Source organism: Neolamprologus multifasciatus, chromosome 23 (genome assembly GCF_963576455.1).
Source record: "Neolamprologus multifasciatus chromosome 23, fNeoMul1.2, whole genome shotgun sequence".
Classification (NCBI taxonomy): Eukaryota; Metazoa; Chordata; class Actinopteri; order Cichliformes; family Cichlidae; genus Neolamprologus; species Neolamprologus multifasciatus.
The window spans coordinates 17,970,844-17,992,715 of NC_140460.1; positions in this window are offsets into that span (position 1 = coordinate 17,970,844).

Sequence of the window (21,872 nt, forward strand, 5' to 3'; positions counted from 1 at the left end):
CCTTTTCCTCGTCACATTTTATACAAACATCTGGGATGGTACTGTAGAAAGCATTAAGTTTGACTGGAGTCATATACAGTACGTACGCATTAACCAACTGTACTGCAAGAGATTTAAACGAGTGTTCACTGTTTGTGATTGTGCCCTGGCGCAAGCCCTCTCCCACTCTTCAAGGGAGATATTCTCCTGTAAGTCTTCTCTCCAGGATTCAAGCTGTCTGGGTCAACTTTGCTAGCGAGAGACAGAGAGAGGTGTTGAAATACTGCTCCAACAAACTTATTGTTTTGGAGGAAAACACGAACACAGTGTACAGTTGAGTCTTAACAGCTTACTTACAACTGGGCTCGTCAGGCACTCTTTTTGGCTGCAGTGGTTATTATTATGTTCACATGCTTCATACATGCCATGCCTGTAACACTCTGCCTATTGCCTTCATATTAAACAATGCAGCTGTGACTGACTTTACAGTTACGTCTGTGACATTAACAGTGACTGTGACACACTGAATACACACAGTATAAGCTGAAGTCCATACACTGACCAGAGCTTCAAGAACAGCAGCTGTCGGAGGTCAATATATGTATAACAAAACAATAGCAACACTTTAAAACGTCTCCAGATCAGAAGACAGTATCAGCAATGTATCCTGACTTTATGTGTGGACAGATTTTACTGTTCACGTGGATCAGAAGAAATGTAAAATTAAAAAAACAAAAAAATGAACTAGTTTATAATACTCATTAATTTTGTATTCATTAATAATGAACTTAGACATAACACATTATCAGTATTATTCTCTTATTCATGCTTATATGAAATCGATGCTTGTATTATGTTTGAGAAGAGCAACAAAAAACAATCAATTTTATCCTAAGCTGTCTGTGTAACTTAATAGATCATACATATAAACTTTATTTGAAAACTCAAAATGAGAGTTATTGTGCAATTATGACCTCCTGACTCAACACACTAATGGCTCTGGTAATGTCAGAAACCGAGAAGCTCAGTTTTTCTTACCCAGAGTGAAAACAAGCCAAATCCAGCTGTCCATGATGATGAGCAGCTGCAGATCAGGTTTCCTGAGTCGTCACAGTCCAGTTTGTTAAAAGTTTTAAAGATCCTGTTGCTGTGGGAGTCTGTGTGAAAACACCCAGTTCCAGTGCTTCAAAAGGAGCCACTGATAAAATAATAATGAACGTCAAAGCAGCTCAAAGGTTCATTTTAACTGCTGCAGGCATCTTTCCAATGCCAAAGTTTATGGCTTCTTTGTTTTATCTGACGTTTATTTCAGTTTATATTACTTGTTGGTTGCATTGTCTGTTTATTAATGACTCACTTGTAAACGTTGGACTTTGAACTGCACTCAGCAGAAGAGAGCAGAGTTTTAACTGGAATGCTGAAACCACTGATGTGGTCTTATCAGCACGACAATGGGATTCTTCTCTTAGTGCCCGGTTCAGCCCACAGTAGTCATGTCTGATTCTTGAAGGCTGTGACTCAAGTTGTGAAACAACTTTAGCTTTCATTCTTTGGATGGATGTGGCAACTCCACTAGAGTGTGGTCTAGTTCACTGAAGTAATCTTCAGGGCCTTGATCTCAGTTATCTGGATCAAAATGTTTAGCTAAAAGTTCAAGCACTTAATCCTCTAGGCTCTATGGTGGCCATTTGTGGCCACTTCACTTTTTGTTTTTCAACCATTTTTGCTGTGTTAATGCAAATGGAATTAAACTTCCAAAGGGTCTAGATTTTTTCTGATTTTTTTATTTATTTTTAACTTCAGCTGCTTAAATATATCAATAATATACACTATACATCAAATTGTTACTCTTGGCTCTATTGTGGCTATTTTTGGCCAGTTGAAACCCAATATAACCACTTTTTTTGATTCCTTGTTATTGACAGTACTAAATCATGCAATTTAGGTAAAATTGCTTTCATTCTAAACTCGACACATGAAAATTGTAGTTTTTAATGTTTTTTACCAAATAACATAATTTACCATTTTTGGCCAAACAAGCAATTTCATGTAATATTCTTAGTTTCCAATAAGGAAACTGATGGCTTAACACACTTGAATGGACCAATAGAATGACACAATTTTGACATAGGTTTGATCTTAAGGATCTAATAGTTTGTGTTTGTGCATGACATTGTAGCACAAACATGTATTTGCAAGATAGACTGGAATAAATTATGATGCATCAAACATTACACAGGCTGCAGTGAATTTCTGTTGATGCAGGCTATTGAGCTTTGAGGTTCCCAGTCAAACGTAGCTTTGAAGCACATGCTAAAAGCACTTTTACTGATGTATTTTTCATAAAAAGAGACCATACCCAAAATATTAACACTCAAACGACCAAGAAAAACCAAAACTCAATCACAAGACATTTTGCAGAGTTCAAACCTGCACCTGCAGCGTAGCCTGGAGTTTATGCAGGTGCAGACAGTGCTTTGTATGATCTGGTCAGAGAGCAAGGACAGCAAGCAGTTCTCTGCCCTTGAAGAAAAGACATCTGCCCAAGATGAAGAAAACGTCCTCTCCAGAAGATGAGGGGACAATCTCCAAAGAGGCTGACTGCATCACCGCTGATGATGAGTACTAGCCAATGCCTGAATCCTCTTCTTTGAGGGAGAATTGGGGTTGGGGGGCATGGAGGTGGAGGCCGAGCAGCTGATGGAAAAGAACATAGAAGCATTTTCTGAGAACGAGGAGCTGGTGTCTGAGTGGATCCCTCATGAAAGGAAAACCATGTGGGTCCCACTACTGAAGAGAGACTGCTCTACAATCCAGTAACCACTGGTATCAAACCAGGGCTCATCCTTTATGCAGTTCCCTTCATTAGCAGCCTGAGATCTATTTTTGACTTTTTAATGACAAAGGAGATCTTTTAGCTGCTGTGCACCCTTACAAACCTGCACGGGAGGCGAAGGTGTGAGGATTAGAGGATTATAGATGAAGTGGAAATGTGAGCCTACATCAGAATAAAGCAATAGATAACATATGGGATGACAACACTGGAAGCTCTCTGGAAGTAAAAAAGGGAAAGGGGTTCAGACTCAAACTGACAGAGGAGCTCCAAGGACAACGTCTTTACTTCAGTAACCTTGGCAGAGGAACTCCTCAGATGAAAGCTCCTTCAGTTGCAACAGAGGAATATTTTGTTGCCTGTCTTTGGCTTCACCAAAACTACCACGGCGATATCCCAAATGCCAAAGCAATGGAGGAATGTGCTTCTTTTGACCACAACACACAGGGAACCAGCAGATCCCTGTGTGTGATGGGGAATAGAGGAAGCCTGGAAGCAAGAAGCAATCCTGGACTACAGTAGGCACAAATACAGCTTGAATAACTTAGAGAGGATGTTGGCAACTCGAGTTGTTGAAGGAAAACTAACTGATGGCTGCTGGCTCTTTTCTCCAATCTCCTGGATGTCTTGGGATACGATGCCTTTGTCCCATCAGAAACAATTTTACAGAAGTGGGGGAGTCCTCTACAACCTACAAATAAAGAGTGATCCCGGAAGAGCTGGGGCACATGCTGGTGACCTCAACAATTGCAAGACGGCCTTGTCCCTGATTCTCAGCCACTTCTGCCATTGATCTCAAGATACAGTAGTCTGAACCAGAGTGTGACCCACACCCCACCAACAAAATGAGAAAAAGGTGCAAAAGGCGCACCTCCAAGATTGGAACAGCAGCCCCTTGCACCAGGTGTAGAAAGTGTGCCTACAAAAACCACTCTACTGTGGTTAGAACATCTTGCTGCTTGAGGATGCACACAGAAGCACACACACTGAAATATAAATTTTGATCATTTTTGTGGTCATATCAGTGGTTATTTGGTCATTAAATTGCCTTTCTGGCCACTAACACACCATGACTGATTTTCATTTTGGCCATTCATCCAAAAATAAATAAAATAATAAAATAAAGTAAAAATAAATCATTGTTACAAGTTACTGGTACTGACCTGCAATGGTGATTAAAAAAGATATTAGGTTTCATAATTCATATGCTGAAAAAATCAAACTTTATTGCTATTTTCTGTAGTAATACGCAGTAAAACGTAATAATAAAACGTATGTGACTGGTATTCAAAGGGTATAATTTCTGAATTTAAGTTATATTTTGGTTTTCATGGCTAGGACCGGTGCTAATTTAAAAAATCAAGTCAATGAAAGTAGAAAAATGTTTTAATATATATTAATTTTATAGCATTTTGTGAACGTAAACAGGAGTTTCTATGTTTTTCTGTCACTCAAAAAAAAAACCCAATGATGCCCAAAAATCATTGATACTGTTAATTATTGCTATTCATCTAACCGCCATCATGGTTAGATCATAAATCAGTTTGCATGTATTATTTGAAAAAAAATTGGGACTTTATTTTTTCCATTTATGAGTTCTTAGGATTATGTGATCTAACTGGTATTTAAAGGGTTAAATTCTGAATTTGAATGAAATTTTGATTTTCATGACCAGCACTGATGCAAATATATATATATATATATATATATATATATATATATATATATATATATATATATATATATATATATATACTAACTATATAAACTGATGTTTTATATATATATATAAATAAACACCCAGCACGCCCTTGCGGGCGGTTTATCCTTCAAGCTCGGGTCCTCTACCAGAGGCCTGGGAGCTTGAGGGTCCTGCGCAGTATCTTAGCTGTTCCTAGGACTGCGCTCTTCTGGACAGAGATCTCGGATGTTGTTCCCGGGATCTGCTGGAGCCACTCACCTAGCTTGGGAGTCACCGCACCTAGTGCTCCAATTACCATGGGGACCACCGTCACCTTCACCCTCCACATCCTCTCAAGCTCTTCTCTGAGCCCTTGGTATTTCTCCAGCTTCTCATGTTCCTTCTTTCTGATATTGCTGTCATTCGGAACCGCTACATCGATCACTATGGCCGTCTTCTCATGTTTGTCTACCACCACTATGTCCGGTTGGTTAGCCACCACCATTTTGTCCGTCTGTATCTGGAAGTCCCACAGGATCTTAGCTCGGTCATTCTCCACCACCCTTGGGTGGCGTCTCCCATTTTGACCTCGGAACTTCCAGGCCATATTCGGCACAGATGTCTCAGGGGCATCTTTACACAGCCTGCACCTGGGGTCTTGCCTGGTGTGATAGACCCCAGCCTCTATGGATCTTGTACTCAGAGCTTGTTCTTGTGCTGCCATGATTAGTGCCTCTGTGCTGTCTTTCAGTCCAGCTTTGTCCAGCCACTGGTAGTATTTCTGGATATCAGCCACCTCCTCTATCTGCTGGTGGTACATACCGTGCAGGGGCCTGTCCTTCCATGATGGTTCCTCGTCTCCCTCCTCTTTCTTGGGTTTCGGCTGCCTGAGGTATTCACTGAGCACTTGGTCAGTTGGGGCCATCTTTGTGATGTATTCGCAGATGTTCGTTGTCTCACCCTGGACTGTGGTGCTGACACTCACCAGTCCCCGGCCCCCTTCCTTCCGCTTAGCGTACAGCCTCAGGGTGCTGGACTTGGGGTGAAACCCTCCATGCATGGTAAGGAGCTTTCTTGTCTTTATGTCAGTGGCTTCTATCTCCTCCTTTGTCCAACTTATTATACCAGCTGGGTACCTGATCACGGGCAAGGCGTAGGTGTTGATAGCCCGGATCTTGTTCTTACCATTCAGCTGACTCCTCAGGACTTGCCTGACCCTCTGCAGGTACTTGGTGGTTGCAGCTTTCCTAGCTGCCTCTTCATGGTTCCCATTCGCCTGCGGGATCCCCAGGTACTTGTAACTTGGAGTTGGCCTCTAGTGTTGTACACCACATCCCCATTGAATTCCTGATGACGGCTCTTAGGGTCCTGTTGATATTGTACAATTCTAGGCATTCCAATATCCAGCTGTGAGGCATTGAGTCATAGGCCTTCTTGCAATCAATCCAGGCAGTGCACAGGTTGGTCAGCCTGGTCTTGCAGTCTCGGCTGACTGTTCTGTGTACCAGTAGCTGGTATTCTTGCCAATCCCTTTCTTTGCCCCGCGCATGTATTGACCCATGTGCCTGTTCATCTTAGCCGATATGATGCCTGACAGGAGCTTCCATGTAGTACTGAGGCAGGTTATTGGTCAGTAGTTGGATGGGACCGGTCTTCTTGGGGTCATAGCCATTCCGGGTGTCTCTCGTCAACTAGCAGCTGGTTCATTTGTGCTGCCAGATGCTCGTGGAGTCAATGCAGTCAGCTTCTTCAGCCAGTAGGTGTGAACAATGTCGGGAACTGGTGCTGTCCAACTCTTCATACTAGAGACCCTTGCTTGGATGTCTGCCACCGTGATGTTACTGGACCCTGTTGAGGGAGGTTGCTATGGTCTGCCCTCAGATCCACTAGCCACTGAGCATTGCCGTTATCGGTTGCGTCCTTCTCCCAATATATATATATATTAGGGGTGCAACGATACTCGTATCGATATTGAACCGTTCGATACAGTGCTTTCGGTTCAGTACGCATATGTATCGAACAATACAAAATTTTTAATTTATTAGATCAACTTTCCTTCTGACGATGCTGTCTGTGTTGAGCGCTCAGTGGATCTGCGCTCGACAATGCAGCCTAGGCGGAGTAGTCGAACGCATATTCACTGAGCGCAGGGCAAGCTAGCAAGACAGAAGTTAAGCTCTCCTTGCAACATGGCAAATCGAACCTCCCCCACCCTCATTCAGATCTGGCGTTTGGAACTATTTTGGTTTTCATGTGATGTATGACCCTGAAGGTAAGCGCGTCATGGACAAAAGTAAAACAGTATGTCGGATGTGCCACGCAATGCTCAATTACATTGGTGGGAACTAGTGCGTTAGCACAGTTAGCTCGTTAAAGTGTTGGCCGTCCAGCCCCACGCACGGGGTGATCTGCGGTAGCTCGTTAACGGAGATTTGCCGTGTTGTGGCGTTAACGTCATTTCAGATTAACGCTGACAGCACTAGTGGGAACACAACGAATATGACTGCACATTTACGCCAAAACCATCCTAGTGCAAACACAAGTGGAAGCAGACAAAAACAACAAGCACGCATGTTACAAACTTTACCCGAGTCATTTAGACAGCCGTTAGCACGTGATTCTCCTTATGGGGACCTGATATGTTTAATATGCTGCTGAGAATATACCCCAGAAGAAGCGTATAGTATAGCTTTTATAGCATTTTTTTTGTATCGAAAAGATATCGAACCGTGACACCAAAGTATCGAACCGATCCGTGAATTTTGTGTATCGTTGCACCCCTAATATATATGTGTGTATGTATATAGCCCCCCCCCATGAGAGGGGCCAACATGTGAGATTATTATATTATCTTATGCCATGTTATGCCCCTAATTAAAGATTGTGAAATCATTATGTAGTTTTAGTTTGCATTATTCTCCTGACTTTGAAGAAGGTGATAACTATTACATTTATTAAACTGATTTGTATTACATTAGACTGCTGATTTATTGTGAATGAATGATATTATTTTATGAGGCATGATACTGCTGCATTATAAGAAATACTTTTTTAAGAGAATCATGGCCTTATTTGTCTGATTAGAAAAGAACAGAACATACTGCACAGGAAGCCAAGATCATAACTTAGGCTCACTGAGAGAGAGAGAAAGAATGTGGATGCTTAGGTATTATGACTTTGGAGGGGGGCTGAAGCTATAAGAATGTGAGAAATGCTCAGACACTTCGGAGAGTCATGTAAATGCATGTCATTTGTAAAATGATTAGAAATGTGACACCAACGACCACCTCAACTTAAAAAAAGACACTGAACTTCTTCATACAAAACTGCTTGGCTGTTTAACTATCATTACAACAACAATAGTAGGTACAGATGACACTTCCATCACTCTCCAGTTCTCCCACAGCTTTATTTTACATTGCAGTGTCCCACCCCCATTTTGGTGCCACCTTATACCTTTCAAATGTACTCAGACTAGAACCTCTGTCTAAGGAGCTTTTAACCTTTATTTTATTGCTGCAGCTACCAGTGTCTTCCAGTCGGGTGATTCTCTGCTCTTCTTTCTTCGATCTCAGGGGTTAGACCACCCTTCAGTTGTTGCACAGATTAGGAGATTATTCTGCCCCGATTTTCAAACAAAGATCTGTGTATTCTGGGGTCACCGCTGTGTCCCCCTTTTTACCAAGATCCTCTCGAACCTCGTTGGTCTGGTGTTTCTGGATTTTCACCAATCCCTTCATGGTTATTGCTGTGTTAATGGGATCCATCCTCTCGAGGTGACAAGTCGGAGCCCAAACACCATGACACTTCACCCCAGTTGCTGTCTTGGCAGTCTCTGTGTCTGTCTCTGCTGCGAAGGATCCTCGTCTCTGTGTGACCTCGTCTGGTGTCTGTTCCTTTCTCTGTAAGAGACAGAAAACCAAAACACCTCTCTTCCTAGCCTTAATAATCTAATGTTGTTATCCATTGTTCCTCTAGTGATTCAAAATCGGTTTAGCACATCATGTTCAGGACTTCCTGACCCAGGGACTTATTCTAATCATAATCTATGTATGTGTAAGCGTGTTTGCATTTAGCCCTCTGCACTCAAAGTCATTTCCTACAATTTATCAGTCTGGACATCACGCCGAATGAAGCTTACGACCTTCAGAAGACTGAGTGTCAACTCGAGCACATTTGCAATGTGTGTATGAAAATTATTATAACCGCTTAGCTTAGTAAAAGAAATAAAAAACAAATTAACCATTTTTAATTCTAACACATTATAAGCTTAAGTTTTACCATACCTAAATTATTAAACACACAAATAAAGTCATAAAAATATTCATAAAACCATTGTTTGATGATAAAACTCAACTTCCCCCTTTTTGACACACTCCCATGTGTCAATTCATTGGAGCTAGAAATTAAAAGAAAAGGTTACTGACATCATATCTCCGAAAGTATCAGAAATTCTCCTTTCCAGTATCGTTGCTCCAGCCTTGTCATCCTGTGCTAGGGAATGAAATCAATTTAATTATCATGTTAGATCTGTTCAACTCCTGGCTCCGAGCCCGTGTCCGCAGAATTGCCTAGAAACAAAACCTGTATTAATATGTACTTCACATATAAAAACGCCTTTTTTGTCTGTCATCCCTCCATGCCCTGGTAACTGGGCCATCCAGAGCTGTATCATTTTGAAATATACATACAACAAACCAAACCACACCTTGGTCACACCAACCCTTTCTCCACCCTGAGGATGTCCAACACCATCCCAGTCTGGACTGTAAAAGGTGACTTTAACGCCGACTGTTCCGACAATCCTTTTTATACCATTTCCTGGTCAGATTAGCCAATCTCTGCACACTGGAATAAACATAATCAACATGGTCAGCATTTTACTGAGTGTTGTTTTACCATCTTATCGATTCCAACGCTCCATCCTTATGTGGTTTGCTACATTATGTTTATCTAGAACTCCACTCTGTCTCTAAATGTTTGAAGAATTTTTATGTCTGGTGTCCAATTTCAATAATTTGACCATAAGTAAAATTCATGAGGTTATCACTCCCATTGGGGCTTACCTTTCCCACTTTTGGTGATATTCCTCCCTCGAATATTCGCAATTACCCCTTTGGTGGCGAAAAACTGTTGGTGTGGTCAAGCGGGTGCTATAGGAAACAAAAGCTCAGGACAGAACAGTTATCAGTCATGTGCTTCATACAGAATTTGCATATATCATGATTCCATATTGATCCTCTGAGTGTAATGGTACATAATAGGTTTTCCTTCTTTACTTTGCTCTTGTTCTTTTGCAGTACCAAATCCTATCACATGCCCCTGTCGGTTATATTCTACTTTTTAAATGATTGACTATTTCAAGGGAGAACCTAAATCACGTGGACCAGTGTTTGTTATTACATATCTCTATTGTGAATGTGACAAATCTACCATTTCCCTATTATTCATAGATATTGTTAAAGTTTTGGCTATTTTCCTCTATAAAATTTAATTGACTTTTTACAGTGGCCTGCTATGGTTAGTAATAACATATTCCAGTCATAAGTGAAATCAAACGTTTTCTCCACTGTGGCATTTGACATTCCCAACAATATAATGTGATACATTAATTGAAACACAGCTAATAAAACACAATTTTCTTAATGCAAACATCAGTAACTCAAAATTAGCAACCAAAGGGTTAAGTCTGCAGCTCTACAGTCTCATGTGAAGCTACATTCTCCCCCTCCGGTCTCTGTTATCTTCCTGCAAAAACAAAGCAAGACAAAACATCCACCCTTCTCTTACAGGCTTGGTGCAGTGCAGTTTTTGTCTCAGTATCCAGTCAGTTAAAACTTTTAGTCGTCAGTCCATCACAGTCCAGTTACATACATCCACACACATTCATACCAGATATTGCTGATAATGGAGTCTCACGCGCAACCTCTTCGAGCATCCATCACCAGCAAGATGACGTTATCATTTTAAAGGAAAACAATTCCTTGTTGTTTTTTTTTCATATGGATTGACTCGCTGCATTCCTTTTAGACTCAGGACTATCTCATGTGATCAATGTCCCATATAAGTGAATTTCTCCAGAGCCCATTATAACCATGGAGAAGCACACTTTGCAACTGTTTTCAGTAAAAATATTTCATAGCACTTTAAATTTCAATCTTCCAGGCCTGGTTTAAAGAGCTGATTGTTAAATCATAAACTCACCCCTCTCAGATTTTCTTATCTCCGTGCACTGTAACAAAAGCAAAAACAAACGTAACCAATCAAACACTATTAAAATAACTCTTACTAGGGCCCGTTGCAGACATGTTCAAGCATAAAATCATCTCTCTCTTTCTTAGAGAAAGAAAACAACCCAAACCTCACTGATAAAATCAACCTAATGCTAAGCAAAACCCAAAAATCAACCAGAAATTCACAGGAAAGTTTCGTCCTGGGACAATATTGTGTGGGAATGAGAACCTCAGGTACCGTAGCACCTTTTGTTCCTCCTTGAATTAAATCTCAATCACAGAAACTGCGGCACTCTGAAATAAAACTCACACCATTAATTCATCATTTTCACTCTGTACCACTGCTCCTTATCAGGCTGTGTGAAGCACAGTAAACAATTCAGTCGAGGCCTTGAGCAGCCATAAACAGACATCACGCAGACATTGTTTTTATAACCAAACTGTTTTAGACCTTGTCCCTTAAATCTACATCAATGCCCTCTGGGTGACATAAAACACATTTTAAGTAATTAATGGCTTCTTATAAAAATTATGTATTTGGATGTTTGTGTGCAGCATTTTGCGTATCAGCATAAGCATTTGTTAGCAAAGCATTCCTCATTGCATCAGCATGTGTGTGTATCACTCTGTGTGTGTGTGTGGATCACTTCTCAGTGAATTTGGATTTTGATTTAGGTGTGTGTGCCATTTCTCACTCAATCAACGAGTGCACATCTGTTCAGGTGTGTTTCTCTTCATTCTGAGTCAGTGTATGTAGATGTGTGTTTGTGTGTTCGTGTGTTCATCACTTTCCTGTACTGGTGCTTTGGGTAAACCACGGCCTGAAGCGTGCCCTGGGGTCCTGCCCTCCTCCTTTTCAGTCTGTTTGCAACCATTTCTGCTGCTGTTCAAAGTTCAGTCCATCCTGGTTCTGGCCCCCATTGGGGCAGTTCTTTTCCTTTTCTCCTTTTCTCACTGCAGGTGAAACCTGCATCTTCTTCTGTGTTTTTGTCCGTTCTGAGGTGCCTTTTGACCTCAGTTACTCCTCCTGTCTCTGGCACGCCCTTTTTTCAATCATCCGTGTTGGTCCATCACTGTCCTACACAGTGTTAATGCAGAGTTATCAAGGTCAGCATTCTATTGCTCGGCCTCACTTTTCATTCGGGCTTAATGGGCGTCCCGTCACAGCTCTGTCAGCTGAAGCTGTCTGGAAATCTCCTCCGTGTAGTGAAACGGGCCTTGGGTTTAACACTCTCCGCCCTGCTGCATGAGATCGCTTTCCTGCAGCACTGTTGAAATTTTCAGGTTGTTGTGGTGGGTCCAGCTGCTGCAGCATTTGGTCAGGGTCACGTCGAAGATGGTAGAGGGGAGAGCAGGAGTCCAGGTCAGCCTCGGCTTCCAGGGCCGGCAAAGCAGCCTGTTATCAAGCATAAAGAGAAAAAACAAAACAAAAACAGACAAACAGGAAAATGATGTTGTATTGGCTGTGTTATTCAGAGAGGGGAGAAACACCAGGCCAGGCCCTGTGTCAGCCTTCTCTCCCCCTTTTTTTGTTTTTTCTCACGATATAATCAACTCATAGGCCACCAAGTTGACAGGACAACACTGGTACATATTTAAATTCTTAAGATCATGTTTAAACTCAAAATGGGAATTTTCCTTCCTTCAGTAATCACTTGTATTGATCAATCAGCAGAAAACATCTCACAATTTGACTCTTAACCACTAAATTTGTTGTTTCATCGCTGGTTGGTCATACCAGTCTCTTTCTTTTTCTTTTTTTTTTTAAGTTGTTGTCCTGCAACCCAGAGAGTTTATTTGTTAGTAGTGGATAAACTTTATCATTTAACAACAGGTGTATGTTAAGTTTTGCTGCTTTAACCTTGCTGAAAAATCTTCACATGTTTATAAGTATAAGTTGCTTTTTCATTGCGCGTAGGCGGGTTAATTTTATGTGTATTCAGTGAAGTTGCAGGTCAGGCAAAGCTTTTCTCTGCCTTATCTTTTTTTTTTTTTTTTTTAAAAATGCGTTTCCTTAAAAGGTGCTTTTCTCTCACATTTCTCTGGTTGTGTGTGTGTTTTTGTATATGTTTCTTTGCAGTGTTTCAGACTCCTTCACAATTTTCCCACTTAAGCAGTCAGTTTTCTTTCCCAAGGTTGCTAATCCAAATTTTGATTTCCCACCTTAAATAACAGCATTCCTTGTCTTCAGCCAGGAGTAGAGCTTGCTTGTGAGATTCAGGGACACATGGTGCCATCACCAATTCAGCCAGAAACTTGCCTGAACATTTCCAGTGATGTTAACCTATAACTTTCTTCCGACCACTGCATGTGGAAAATTGGTCCAGGTCTGCTTGCACCTACAGATACCAAAACTGAGACATTGTCATTATTATCATCAGTGCTTAACCGACCCGTTTCTCTCTCTCTCCGGTCAGAAATACCAATTTATGTCATATATATAAGTGTAAGCTGCTTCTTCATTGCATATGTATTTTTATAATCAGGTTTAATTCATGCATCTTTGCACTGAGCTGTTGATTCAAACTGTCTCACTTCTGATTCTTTCCAAAAAAAATAAAAATAAAACACACCAGCATTTAGTGCTGAAGAGAGGTTACTATTGAAAGTAATATATTGGTCTTAGGTATGTACAGTGCACTCAGTGTATCTCAAACTCAGTCAATTACTATACATCCACTGCAACAACTCAAAATTTTATTTGTAATATTGTAATCAGCAAAACCAGCGTCTTAATTACAAGCATGTGACAATATTTGCAACAGTGTTTATGAAGCCAATAATACTCTAAGCCCTTCGCTGCCTCCCCATATGCATTTTCACACACACACACACACACACACACACACACACACACACACACACACACACACACAGTCTAAAATTAGCATCAACCCTTCAGCTCACTACTGACTTACAGACTTCCTCCACATAAAATGTCTTACATTATATTACAATGACGTCTTGTATTTACAACCATTATGTGATTACACAACTGATTGTGTAATAAAAGTATGAACATGTATTTATAAGTTACACTTGTGTTTGAATCCTGCAGCTTATCACACATTTGATTTCCATGTGTGACAACTGCAAGTGTCTAGAGTGAGGACAGACTGAGGCTACGTCCACACTAATACGTTTTCGTTTTAAAACACATTGTTTTCTCTCCGTTTTGACCTCCCGCCCACACTGAGATGGTGCTTTCCTCAAGGAAAAATGCAGCGTTTTGAAAACGCTCTCGAAAACGCATACATTTCAAAACGCAGCTGTCCAGTCGCAGTGTGGACACTCGGAAAATGCATACATTCAGTAGCGGTTTTTGATACGGGCGACACGGGCGGTTGCCCGGGGCGGCATCACGGGTATTGGCAAAAAAAAAAAAAAAAATTGCTCGTACTCATGCTGCCCGACATCAGCCAGCGCATATCGGAAATGGCATAGGCACCGATCGGTTTTCTATCGCCCATTTGCTGGCAGTAAAGGCGCCCTCCGTTTGCGAGCTACGCCTGCTGCTTGCGGCACAGGAAGGAGAGGGCGGGGGATTCTCTGGCTGGCTGGAGCAGCATCTAATAACCAACTTGCAAAATAAAACAAAATAAAATCAAACCAACAAACACGAAAACACCAGACATATATAGTATAGTCCAGTATATACAGAGACAAGACGACGAGGCTCCAGTTACAGCAGTGCAAGTAAACAAACAATATATATACGAAGAGTAAGAAAATAAATATACACTTAAGACTAGGGGTAAAGGGATCAATAACAATTTAAATTATTATTATTTTACAGTTTGATGATTTAAAGTCTCACACACAACCCATCGAAAGGGGAGGTGGGGGCGGCTGCTTCCAAATAGAGCAGATTTCTTTCATAATGTTGTAAATCCAAGTCCATTATGTATTCATGATCTGAATCCTGGGTTGTGTGAAATCCCAGAAATACACCTTAGACAAAGTGAATCTGTGAACTAAGGTGTAGGTCTATTAGGTTATGTTGTGGTGATCCTCGAGTTGGTGGATTTGTGTTCATACTGGAGGGTAAAATTAAAACCAATGGAAGATGGACAAGAAAAGTTCAAAGCCATCAGGTGCTCAGTTTAGAAAAAAGAGAAAAGAAGAGGAGGAGAAACGAGCAAAAGATACAGGTAAGCAGATGTGTCATTGGATAATGGCAGGTCATCCTGAAACAATCAGAATACTTTATTAATCCCTAAGGAAGTTATGTGGGTTACAGTTGCGCCAAAGGGAGTGTTCGCCTGGGGCGCCAAACAGGCTAGGACCGCCACTGAATACATTTCAAAGCGCAGCTGTCCAGTCGCAGTGTGGACACTCGGAAAACGCATACATTTCAAAACGCAGGTGTCCCGTCGCAGTGTGGACACACGAAAATGCAGACTTTCTAAAACGATGACGCATGTTGGTCATATGATGCAGTTATGTGACCACTTTAACCAAGATGGCGGACGGCATCAGGCAGCAGTTGTTTTGTTTGCTCACAATTTTGGTAGCCCTTTTGAAGATTAATATTAGTTTGCACATGCTCCAAATAGCTTTTCTACGAAGAAGGCGGAGTGTTTACTCCGAGATGTTGTTCAGCGGCAGATCTCGACGAGAATTGCGTTTCAGACCATACATCGATTGGCGATTTTGGGTGAGACCTGGACGCTGCCGTGCCTGGTGGGATAACTTTGTGTGTGGAACTGTTGTACCCGAGGAGTGACGTGAGAACTTTAGAATGTCGAGAGACTCTCTGTACCATCTGGGTGAACAGCTACAACCTTACATTCAAGGCCAGACAACACGGTTAATAATAATAATAATAATAATGGATTGCATTTATACAGCGCTTTTCAAGGCACCCAAAGCGCTTTACAATTCCACTATTCATTCACTCTCACATTCATACACTGGTGGAGGCAAGCTACAGTCGTAGCCACAGCTGCCCTGGGGCAGACTGACAGAAGCGAGGCTGCCATATCGCGCCATCGGCCCCTCTGGCCAACACCAGTAGGTGGTAGGGTGTTGCCCAGGGACACAACGACCAGGACAGAGAGCCCAGGGATCAAACTAGCGACCTTCCGGTTACAGATGCGCTTCCCAACCCCGCTGTACTATCTGAGTGATGAAGGCAGACTGCAGAAAACGGCAAACGCGTTTGGATTAGCCCGACAAACCGTGTCTAAAATAATCAGAGAAGTGTGCAGGACTATCACGTTTCACCTGGGACCAAAGTATGTTTCTCTGCCATTCACCGAATGTGAGGTACAGACACTTGTGACAAACGTCTATGCAACACATGGCATGCCGCAGTGTCTAGGAGCTACTGACTGTAAGCATATCGAGATAAAACAGCCTTCAGCAAACTCCACAGACTACATTAACAGGAAAGGCAAATACTCACATTACAAATACACATTCATGGATGTAGTTATTAAGTGGCCAGGTAGCATTCATGATGCCCGCATATTTGCTAATTCTAACATTAGAGCCTACTTAAGAGACAGCAAGATTCCTTGTTGTCCAAAAGTAATCGTGGAGGTGGAAGATCCTGTTCCTGTTTTTCTCCTCGGTGACCCAGCATACCCCCGATGCCCTTTGTGATGAAAGAGTTTGCTAATGGAGGTACTACTCCTCAGGAACAGTATTTTGGGTTGTCATTGTGTAAATGCAGAATGGTGATCAAGTGTGCCTTTGGACGTTTAAAAGGCCCATTTGGAGCACTACGGAGGGCGATGGACACCAATCTGGATGACCTTCCTTTTGTCATCAATGCCTGTTTTGTTTTGCATAACTTTTGTGAAGCTAACAGGGACCTCATTCCTGACCAAACTGTTGCCGCAGCTGTCCAGTATGACAGAGGCTTCCAGCCACCAACACAGCACCACAATATACGAACAGAATGCACTGAAACTGAGGGAAGACGAGTGAGAAATGTGCTTACCAAGTTACTGGACCCCTGAATGCTCCTGTATTGTTGTTGGGTTTTTTTTGTTTGTTTTTTTCAGAAGATAATGTCACCAAATGTTGTTTGTCATTCACAATGTCATTTTTTTTGGACTTGGTATGGAAAGTCTCAGCATAGTAAAGACTTGTAACTGTGATAATACAATACACACATTATATACTCAAGTCAAAAATTAGTGTGCAAAAGAAGAGGGGGCAGGGAATACAACTGGAGCATAGAAATAACCAGGTTGTGCCCTGTGATGTGATAGTGGTGGCGCAGCTGCAGCAAATGGAGTCTGGGCCATTGTTTGTCTCATTAGAAGAAATACCTCCGTAACATAGCATACATTTTCACTGCTATGCAGATGACACCCAGCTCTATCTGTCCATGAAGCCAGATAACACACACCAATTAGTTAAACTGCAGGAATGTCTTAAAGACATAAAGACTTGGATGGCCACTAACTTTCTGCTTCTTAACTCAGATAAAACTGAGGTCATTGTACTCGGCGCTGAAAAGCTTAGAAATATGGTATCTAACCAGATTCTTACTCTGGATGGCATTACCTTGGCCTCCAGTAACACTGTGAGGAACCTTGGAGTCATTTTTGACCAGGATATGTCCTTCAACGCACATATTAAACAAATATGTAAGACTGCGTTCTTCCATTTGCGCAACATCGCTAAAATTAGAAATATCCTGTCTCAGAGTGACGCTGAAAAACTAGTTCATGCATTTATTACTTCCAGGCTGGACTACTGCAATTCATTATTATCAGGATGTCCAAAAAACTCACTGAAAAGCCTTCAGTTAATCCAAAATGCTGCAGCAAGAGTACTGACAGGGACTAGAAAGAGAGAGCATATTTCTCCTGTTTTGGCTTCCCTTCATTGGCTTCCTGTTAAATCCAGAATTGAATTCAAAATCCTGCTCCTCACATACAAGGTCTTAAATAATCAGGCCCCATCTTATCTTAATGACCTTGTAGTACCATATTACCCTATTAGAGCACTTCGCTCTCGCTCTGCAGGCCTACTTGTTGTTCCTAGAGTATTTAAAAGTAGAATGGGAGGGAGAGCCTTCAGTTTTCAGGCCCCTCTTCTGTGGAACCAGCTTCCAGTTTGGATTCGGGAGACAGACACTATCTCTACTTTTAAGATTAGGCTTAAAACTTTCCTTTTTGCTAAAGCATATAGTTAGGGCTGGACCAGGTGACCCTGAATCCTCCCTTAGTTATGCTGCAATAGATGTAGGCTGCCGGGGGATTCCCATGATGCATTGAGTTTTTCCTTTCCAGTCACCTTTCTCACTCACTATGTGTTAATAGACCTCTCTGTATTGAATCATATCTGTTATTAATCTCTGTCTCTCTTCCACAGCATGTCCTGTCTTCCTTCTCTCACCCCAACCGGTCGCAGCAGATGGCCGCCCCTCCCTGAGCCTGGTTCTGCCGGAGGTTTCTTCCTGTTAAAAGGGAGTTTTTCCTTCCCACTGTCGCCAAAGTGCTTGCTCATAGGGGGTCATATGATTGTTGGGCTTTTCTCTGTATCTATGAAGCGCCTTGAGGCGACATTTGTTGTGATTTGGCGCTATATAAATAAAATTGAATTGAATTGAATTGAATTGAACTGAATTTGTGAGTTTTTCAATGTTTGAGGTCAATGTTCTCTGAAAACTCTTTGTTTGCAGCTTCCATTATCTCGAATGTCTGTCTCCTCAGCTTTAGATCCTCCTGTGCAAGCGTTAGTAGCTGTCCCTTGTTGGACAGCTTTCTTTTGAGCCTCTCGTGCCTGTAGGATGAAAGCATCGTATTCAGGCGGTTTTGTCTTTGTTGAGTCTGTCCATCTGTGTCGGAGTCCCGACTGCTTGTAGCTGGAGACGGAGCTGAAGTACTGGGCGAAGGAGTAGTCCTTTTGTGTGAGCCTGACCGCGGGCAACTGCTATTGGTGGTCCTGCTGTGGTCGAGTATGTCGCTTGTTTCGATGCCACAGTTTATGGCAGTGACGGCTGGAGAACCACCCCAGATCTGCTTACATAGTTCAAAATACATCAGCACAACTCTTCCATGCCCGCTTCTTTTTACGGTGTCTACTGCGTGTCTGTACTTGAGTCGAATAGCCTTCAATTTTGTCGTTATTACTAGTTTGGTTAGGTCGTCCTTACTGTGGGGGTAGGCTGTCTCTCAGGATACTGCTCTTTGAGGCGTTCCAGTATTTCGGCGTATTTGTTCTGCACCGTCTCCCAGTCGATGTTCTTGCTTGCTTTGGAAACCTTGTACTCGTTGGTGACTCGGAGCAACAACTCCACCTCATTATCAGTCCACTTGAAAAGTTCGGTGCTTTGTCTTGCCATTTTGCCGCCACGTTTCAAAGAGCTGGAATGTAAATAAAAGGAAAAGGGAAATGACGCAGGTCGAGTCGTCTTGTGTTTCACACATGCGTGGAACTGCAATGTCATCTTTTTTAGCCGTTTCAGTGTGGACGCGCAACTTTTTGAAAATGACTAAAAACGCTAGTGTGGACGTGGAGCGTTTTCAGTCGTCAGTTTTATATGCTTTATATATTCTGAGGTAAGTTGATCTATAGTGTTACATCATATTCTATAAGGATGTTATGTCTTTGTATACTTTCTGCCCAGTTTGACCCATTTAGCAGAAGTCAGCCTGTTTAAGGCTCTGATATCTATTCTGTATGACATAAGGAGTTATGACATGGTATGATTTTCTCACCCAATATGTAAGCATTGAGCCAAATTTAGTAATGCCAACATATTGAGTGAACAATATTTGTCTCTTTATATATAATTAGGGATGGGTACCGGTATCCAGTGCAATTATGGCACCGGTTCTGACATAAACGGTAGTAACCAGACCGAAAAGCAGCGCACATTTCGGTGCTTTATTTCGGTCCAAAGTGTATGATATCCCCTGAGATATCATACACTTTGGATTCTAGCCAATCATTTTATCTTTGCAAGCGTAGTAGGCGGGCACAGGTATGTACGTTCTTTTAGAGCAGAGCTACAGATTAAAAATGCCCAAAGCGAAGCGGTCAAAATTCTTGCTGTACTTCACAGCAAAATATGCAAACTCAGCAGCCTGCAACAAGTGCTTTAAGCTGATACTGTGATACTGTCAAAGGAGGTAACTCCTCGAATTTGATGAATCACCTAGCAATGTATAGCATTTTGTTAAAAGCCGAGAAATGCACCGTATTTGATAGCTTGCTGCGAGACCTCACACCGTGCACATCTACTGCGGGTGTGGTGCCTGTTATCAGACCCGGAGTTAGCAACGTCCCCCAAGAACCCGAAGAGGAGAGTCCTGGCCCCTCCCATATGGAAAAGAAATAGTAAAAACGATTTACTGATGAAAGTGGCCACTTTTTCATTACTTTCATATATTGTTTTAGTAAGTATCCAAAACATACAAGTTTCATTATATAATTTTTCAAGGGATCTTATATGTGTTTTCTTGTATGCTTTTCATACAAGTTTCACACAAGACAGATACAAACTTTATAAGATTTATATATATCTTTTCCATGTGGGCTAACCCTGCCAGTGTAGCAGAAATGATGACGGATGATGATGATGGCAGCAGCAGCCGTTCTTCTCTGCGTGAGTAGCTTAATGTTGTTCGTGTGTAATTTACGTTGAGTAGGCTAACCACATTATTACATTAATGCACGTAAGGTGAACTAGCAAACAGCGTCGTAGTTACATGCGGCTGTCTTCTTGTTTGGTGGCAGATACTCCCTTCATCCTGGCCAAAAAGGCTAAAATGACCAAAGAAAAAGAGGGAAACAGCTAAACATGAGAGGTTTTTGGACAAAGTTTGTGTTTTTTTCCATTGATTAAGCACTGCTTCCAGCCAAGAGTGATACCATATATGCCCTATAGCTGCAGAAAAGGCTAATATTGTTATCTTTCTACAAAAAACCCCCCCAGCTAAACGTGAGAGGTTTTTGGACAAAGTTTGTGGTCTCCATTCTTTAAGCACCGGTTTGAGCACTGTTTAAGCACCGGCACCGTTTCAAAAGTACCGGTTTGGTACTGGTATCGGATAAAACCTAAACAATACCCATCCCTATATATCATACATCTATATATACACTGTCAAAGATACTTGTCTTTGAGTGAAGATTTAAGATGAAAGTAAATTTGAATAAATGCAACTTGAATCTTTACTGAAGCTGACAGCTCACTGCTGTAATATATCATAATAATATGACAATAACTATAATATTGGCCATATTACAGTGGGATGCAAAAGTTTGGGCAACCTTGTTAATAGTCATTATTTTTATTGCAATAAAAAATGTCAGTTAAATTTATCATATAGGAGACACACAGAGCGATATTTGTTTATTGGATTTACAGAAAGTGTGCAATAATTGTTTAAACAAAATCAGCCAGGTGCATATATTTGGGCACTGTTGTCATTTTATTGATTCCAAAACCTTTAGAAGTAATTATTGGAACTCAAATTGGCTTTGTAAGCTCAGTGACCCCTGCCCTACATACACAGGTGAATCCAATAATGAGAAAGAGTATTTAAGGGGGTCATATGTAAGTTTACCTCCTCTTTTAATTTTCTCTGAAGAGTAGCAACATTGGGGTCTAAAAACAATACTCAAATGACCTGAAGACAAAGATTGTTCACCATCATGGTTTAGGGGAAGGATACAGAAAGCTGTCTCAGAGATTTAAGCTGTCTGTTTCCACAGTTAGGAACATATTGAGAAAATGGAAGACCACAGACTCAGTTCAAGTTAAAGCTCCAAGTGGCAGACCAAGAAAAATCTCGGATAGACAGAAGCGACGAATAGTGAGAAGAGTCAACCCACAGACCAGCACCAGAGACCTAAAACACCATCTTGCAGCAGATGGAGTCACTGTGCATCGTTCAACCATTCGGTGCACTTTACACAAGGAGATGCTGTATGTGAGAGTGATGCAGAGGAAACCTTTTCTCAACCCACAGCACAAACAGAGCCGCTTGAGGTATGCTAAAGCACATTTGGACAAGCCAGCTTCATTCTGGAATAAGGTGCTGTGGACTGATGAAACTAAAATTGAGTTATTTGGGCATAACAAGGGGCGTTATGCATGGAGGAAAAAGAACACAGCTACCCCGGTAGGTACCTTATTACACTAATGACTAATTTTCATATTCTGATGTCTCCATTTGAA